Below are 6777 nucleotides of genomic sequence, written 5' to 3'. Positions count from 1 at the left end.
CTCTATATTTCCGATGACCAGATTGCGGATGTTTATGCATTTATGGGAAATTTTAATTTTCAAAAAACTACAGAATTCAGTTAATATGCAAAAATATAAAAAATACTTAAAGTAAGGTACAAATTATTATATCTAGGGGTTGAGACAACCCTCTACAAAGCTCCAATCTCATTAATTTTATTAATAGAAATATGAATTTGCATGATCCGCAGTTTAATGATGACCTATGCAAAGCGGATCGCAGCCAATTTGCTAATAATACTTAGTTTTTAATTAATAATTGCATTACCCAGTTAAGAGTGATACGATTATTAATTAAACGCTAAATAATATTACCCAAGTCTCACCACGAGGAGGTTGCTGCGAATGGAGACCCACCCTAACCTATTCCCAACCACCCTCCATTAATAAAGATCTTCTGTGACCAACGATCGTCGATCGAAGAAGAAACAGACGAAAGTGCAACCAATGAAAGATGCATAACCAACGAAGAGAGTCGAAAGAATTGTCAAAAGAATTTTTCTTCAAATAAAAATAACCTGCATAACATAATGGTTAACCAAACACCTGCCTAACTATAAATTTAAATTTGTTTATTATATCGAGAAACAATTCTAAATTCACAGCCATTAGCTCTGTGTTACCCACGATAGATAAGCTTTTTTATCGTGGGTAACACAGATTACCAGGTCTCACCACGAGGAGGTTGCTGCGAGTGGAGACCCAAAGGGAGATAGATGGAATCAAAGTTCCATCGATCTCCCTTTTACATTCTTACAAGCTAGATTACTAAACTAGAGAGATAGAAGGAAGCAACGTTCCTTCGATCTTCTAGTTTAGTTGTACCAAGTAATTTTTTCGTTTAAAAAGGGACGAAGCTATATCGTAGGATACGCGACGCGACGCGATACGACGCGATGTCGATCAGCAGTGATCGACGCAAGGAACGAGATACGCGACGCGAACCGAGTAACTGGTCAAAAATGTCAGCTCCGTTGCCTCTTGGCAAGTCCAATCGAAGGGGAAGTGAATCGACGCACCCGACGCAGAGGTTCCCCATTTCTCCCACGCATCCTGTTGGGAGCCAGATGGACCCAACTCGAGACGGCTGACTGAGAGAGGGAGCGTGTGCCGGGGCTACCGTAGACAGGAACAGTCCCTGATCCCATCTGCGGCCGAAATACGCTTTCTCTTGGATCGTCTCGCCAGAGGGCGGCAACTGACCCTTCGGATCAGCTAAACGGCCGATCACTTGCTTTCTACATCAAAGCAGTGGTGACCGGAACGAGAAACGGGAGAACGGGTGAACGAGAAGCTAGTTGGTAAAAGAATTACTTGGCACATACGCAGACGCATACATGGGAGTCGTCGATGCTTATATCTAATTTTACCAAGCAATTATTTTGTTTAAAATGGGGTGAAGCTATATCGTGGGACACGCGACGCGACGCGATGCTGAACCGTGCAGCAGATCTTCGGATCGAATCGACACTGACCTTGGTAGATTGATTTCTATTTCTAGAAATCGATCCATCATGGGCAGACGATCAGATCTTTCGGACAAACTGGACGGCCAACCACATGTTTCAGTCGATGAAACAGCGGTGATCGAAGCTAGGAACGAGAGAACGAGTCGAGAGAATCTACTTGTTATATAATTACTTGGCAATATTGGGAGACGCATACAATAGAGACTTAAAATTAACGTCGAAGCTCGAGTCTAGTCAAGTTGAAGCTAAAATTCGGACGATAGAAGGAAACAAAGTTCCTTGGATGTTCTGATTCAGTTGTACCAAGCAATTATTTGGTTAAAAAGAGGGACGAAGTTAATTCGGGGGACACGCGACGAGACGCGACGCGACGCGACGCGACGCGACGCGACGCGACGCTGAACCGTGCAGCGGATCCGAGGATCGAACCTACTGCCCTTGCTAACTAGATCTCTATGGGATAACGGACGGCTGCGACTCCGAATCGAAGGTCTCCATTGCTCCAATGCAACCCGCCGGGAGCCCGAAGGACCCGACTCAAGTTGTCTGACATAGAGAGAGTACCTGAAACAGTGTCGACTTTCGCTGGAAGGTATGCGTTTCCGCAGAATACGGAAACTCCACACCTTCCAGCAAAGTACCATTTTCCCTCGATCGAGCTACCAAAGGGAAGGCGATTAGATCTTTCGGACCAGATACACGGCCGATCACATGTTTCAATCGATGAAACAGCGGCGATCGAAGCTAGGAACGGGGGAACGAGCGAGATAGAAGCTACTTATTGAATAATTGCTTGGTAGGACGCGGAGACACGTATAATAAAGAAATCGTCGACGTTAATTTTAAAACTCAAGCTTATATCTAATAGACTAAGAATAATATGTCCCTCGGCGGTTGTGACGTCTTCCCTCGATGTCCTTGCAAATGATCTGTAATACATCTAACCTAAAACAAAAACACATACCTATATTAGTATCATATTAAAGAAACTAAGCAATCAGTGAACTGATGGGATCGAAGAATGTAGTGAAATAGATGAGAATCTATGAGCTGGAGAAGCTACGAAATTTGGAAATATTCATACCTAAAGAAATGTACAAAATAGACTCATAATGAGACAGTGAAAATGGTAATAAATCACGAATCAAATTATTCCCAAATATCGACAAAATAAAAATTATAATCGACCACCAAACAAAATAAAAATTCCGAATAATCGAAAAATAATGACGATCTGCCCAGATAACGATTCCACACATTTTATGCAACAAGTAATTTCTCATTAGGTAAAAGTCCATTATCACATATGTAGTTGAAACGTCGAAAGAATTTCACAGATAACGTCAAAAAGAAAGTACCCAACAATTGAACAAAGTATCTCCGTGAAATGTTACGAGAATTCGAGTAATAAGACAAAATTGAAAACCATATTCCCATCGATGTTATAAGAATTCACGAAATATGGGAACAAATATGAAAATGAACCAACACGGTAGTTCATTACCATTTTCACTTGATGCTGATGTGAAAAGTCGAAAAAGACGAAAGAAACATCCATAATAAGGAATAGACAGACAAAATTCAATTGACACCGTACAATCAAATAAAAGAAACAAACAAATGTTGTACTGATACATATAAATGGATGGAATGGACTTAGTAATATATATAGTTGAGTGGAATGGACTTACTACTTGTTGACACATAGATACACGCGATATTTCAGCACTGGTCAGTAGTGGTCAGTAGTGGTCAACAGCTCCCACGAGTAGTCACGAGTGGTCAGTCTTGGTCACTAGTGGTCACTACTGGTCAGTATTGGTCCCCAGAGCTCGCCAGTAGTCAGTAGAGGTCAGTAGAAGCGGAGCGCAGCGCCACGACGGTCAGCCACGTCCGCCAGCCCGGAGGAGAAAGAGAGGGAGAGAGTTCGTCACCGGCAGCTAGCCTCAGGCGGAAGAGTCGAAGGGGTGGGGAAGACCGTCCTTGGCGAGTTCACCAATCAATTGACAGTTAACCGTGCCTTTGACCGAAAACTGAATATTCTATGCAAAATGCTATTAAAAACAATTATTTATACAACCCACGCTATCGAGCATTATTTTAACCATTGCCTGATGTTGATTAATAATTATTGCAAACAATAGGTATGAAAATATGGAGAAATTCGACGGGACTGAAAGTTTCTTTGAATTCCTGTCGAGAACCAAGGTCGTATCACGTACATCACGTATTCATTTCTTCGACCTTCTGCCCTCTATACAATACTTTCTTGTGTATACATTTCCATCTTTCGTTTCTTATCAGTAAGTTATACAGGATTCTAACGAAGATATGTAAACTGCATCACTAAAATCGCAAAACGATATGTTGCAACACCCAACAAAACACACATTAATGCACACGAAGAGAAGTTGTGTATCTTGGATCGTAAATTTGGAAAATATTCAAGCATCGAGGGGTTTAACCTCGAAGCATGCGAGAACAATTCTCGTGTCGGCTATAACTTTTACAATAGTGAATGTATTTCAGTGAACTTTATTTCTGAAGTAGAGCTTATGGTTACCTACAAAAAAGGTATTAGACAACATTTTCGTACAGCGTCACACAAATTTATTAAAAATCGAAAACGAATTTTTAAGAAAAATCGACAAGAAATAGGTTATTACAGCTGCTTTTGTTCTTCTATACTAATTCAGTGAATAGTTTCACAACTGACCACCATCCACGAGAAGAGGACGCTAAAATCACCTCCGAATGCGAGGTCGGTATGGCAGTTAGATTGGGAGTCGAATGTCCATAAGGTGAAAAGGTCTACTCGTATATCTCTTCTGTGTTGCAACGATCCTAACTATGAAAATCTAAGTTCAAGTTCTTAGTTCCACTTCAGTATCTATTTCCTTCGTTTCGTTCTTTACCCTGAACCATGCAATTCCTTTCCAATCTTATTCATCTTTGTCGGGTAACAGCCACGCATGGTACAGAAGATACCTGACGATCAAACTATGTTAATAAATACTCGTTTGTTCATAAATATTGATTTATCGATCTATACTTATTAAGACTGTTACGCCATGTTTTATCAGTACAATTTACACTGAAAGTAATAAATTCTTTTTTTATCGCTTATAATTGGTATATTTGCATATCACAACGTTCTTGGCATTCTAGGTTATGTTATTAAGCCTGTGCATTTAACGATAGTTTCCTATTTTGAGATAGAGTTTTCATAGAGTTCTAGTTGGGATTCAAACTGCATTCAAACAGTAGAGCTTCTTTCAGACAAAGAGGCATTAATCGGTCGCGCAAGACAGCATCAAGATCGGCTCTACGCGAAATCATACAATGAACCATATTGGGGCGCCTCAACGAGAAATAGAAAAAGAAACAAATTGTGACCTGATTGTTTAATCGCGAGTTTACTTTTTTTTAGAAAAGCTAGTTTATTGCTTTAAGAAAATTTCTCGTTGTAAACTTTTCATGTAATTTTGGAGAATAAAAATCACACAATGTTTTTAATCACATTTCAACTCGTTGTGTCAATTCTTTTTTGTCAAACCTCTTCTCATAAGTACACTTATATTAAAACTATTGGAAATAGTAAATTATTTTGTTCAATCTTTCTTGAATTATTTATTGACTTATCAATAACAAAACGGTGCTATAAATTAGGGTGTTCGGCCAACCCTGGGAAAAAATTTTAATGAAGGATTCTAGAGGCCAAAATAAGACGAAAATCAAGAATACCAATTTGTTGATGAAGGCTTCGTTAAAAAGTTATTAACGTTCAAAGTTCCACTATCGCGCGCAGCTGTTCACCGTTCTACAAGCACAACTTTAAACGTTAATAACTTTTTAACGAAACCTCGACCAACAAATTGGTATTCTTCATTTTCGTCTTATTTTGGCCTCCAGAATGTCCCATTAAAATTTTTCCCACGGTTGCCCGAACACCCTTCATATGTAAACATAGAATTTTATTTTGCGTCTACATGCATTTGCGCATAACTTATCGTAACAGGGCCCTTCCTATACTCAAGTGCCGAATTAAATACAGTCCACGCAACAATCAAGTGTTTATAAATTCACATCAACCCTGATCAACATTCGCTGACAAATATATCAAAGTAGCTATTAGGCCTATCTATAGAGGCGGAAGCGATAAGTATATCAAATTTATGTATCGTATTTGTATATTTGTAGACGTATATCTTTATTACAGTGTCACGAGCCAGGGCCGTGCAGCGCGCGTGGCCTGCGAGTGGGAGAGAGGGTATGGAATATGATATCAATTTGTCAGTAAGGTGCTGATGCAAAATCAGGGAGCCTCTAGGATGGAGTCACGTACGGCAGAACCTGGTGCAAGACCAGAGAGCTGCAGTAGGGTGAAACGTCGTGAACGAACCCGATGAATAGTCGGGGAGTCACCAGGATTGTTGACGACGCAGACGAACTCGATGCGTAATCGAGGAGCTGCTAGGAGGTTGGATAAATCACAGATGCACCTGATGCCCACGCACCTGTTTGGTTGACCAGACTGCAGGGGAGATGAACCCCTACGTGTTGCGTCCCCAGGTGACGGATAGAGGCAGCCTCTGGGATGGAATGCGGGGATGAGGTCATCAGCCTGAGAAGGCAAGTGGCCGCATCCTCGCATGGCATCCCGAAGGTCGAAGGTGAAAGCTCCCGTGGACCAAACACCGATATGAATATGTTGCGTGTGTGAGAGTGGACTGGGGCATGGGATACTTGCGGGTATTACCTAAGGCAGCAGGTTGGCCAATTGGCTGAGGGTGAGTCCTGTGGCCAACGTGGCCACGCGACTGGCGGCTTAGTCCCATGTCACGGGGCCGTGGGCGCTGGTGACCAAGCGTCTGTGGTTGAGTGGAAATGCAGTGGGTGGAGTGCCTCTCACCGGGAGGGGCCTGAGAAGACACGTGCGCAGCGGGGGGCTCTGTGATGTCTCAATAGAGTTCTTGATCCCCTGCCACAACGCCGGAGGAAGGTCACCGTGGGGTTTTAGCCGGTAGGAGTCCGGCACTACCTCGAGACCCCCCTATTTAGGAGCCTCGAGGTGTCCATGAGGATTTCCCCACGCACAACAAAAATGAACCTGATGCCCACGCACTTGTTTGGTTGTCCAGGGCGGCAGGGGAGGTGAACCCCTTGTGGTAGCCTCCTTCTGCGAGATAGTTACGTCGTAGAAGGAGGCCGCCGAGAGGGAGCGCGAGCGAGTCGCGCATCCCGCTCGGAGAGGGGCCAGGGCGAGGTATCATTCGTCTCCTGGCCC

This window comes from Colletes gigas, unplaced genomic scaffold, assembly GCF_013123115.1.
Source record: "Colletes gigas isolate AHSC1104 unplaced genomic scaffold, ASM1312311v1 Colletes_gigas_Sc00003, whole genome shotgun sequence".
NCBI classification, from domain to species: Eukaryota; Metazoa; Arthropoda; class Insecta; order Hymenoptera; family Colletidae; genus Colletes; species Colletes gigas.
The sequence above is the reverse complement of the archived record's forward strand: the minus strand, read 5'-3'. Positions refer to the sequence as shown.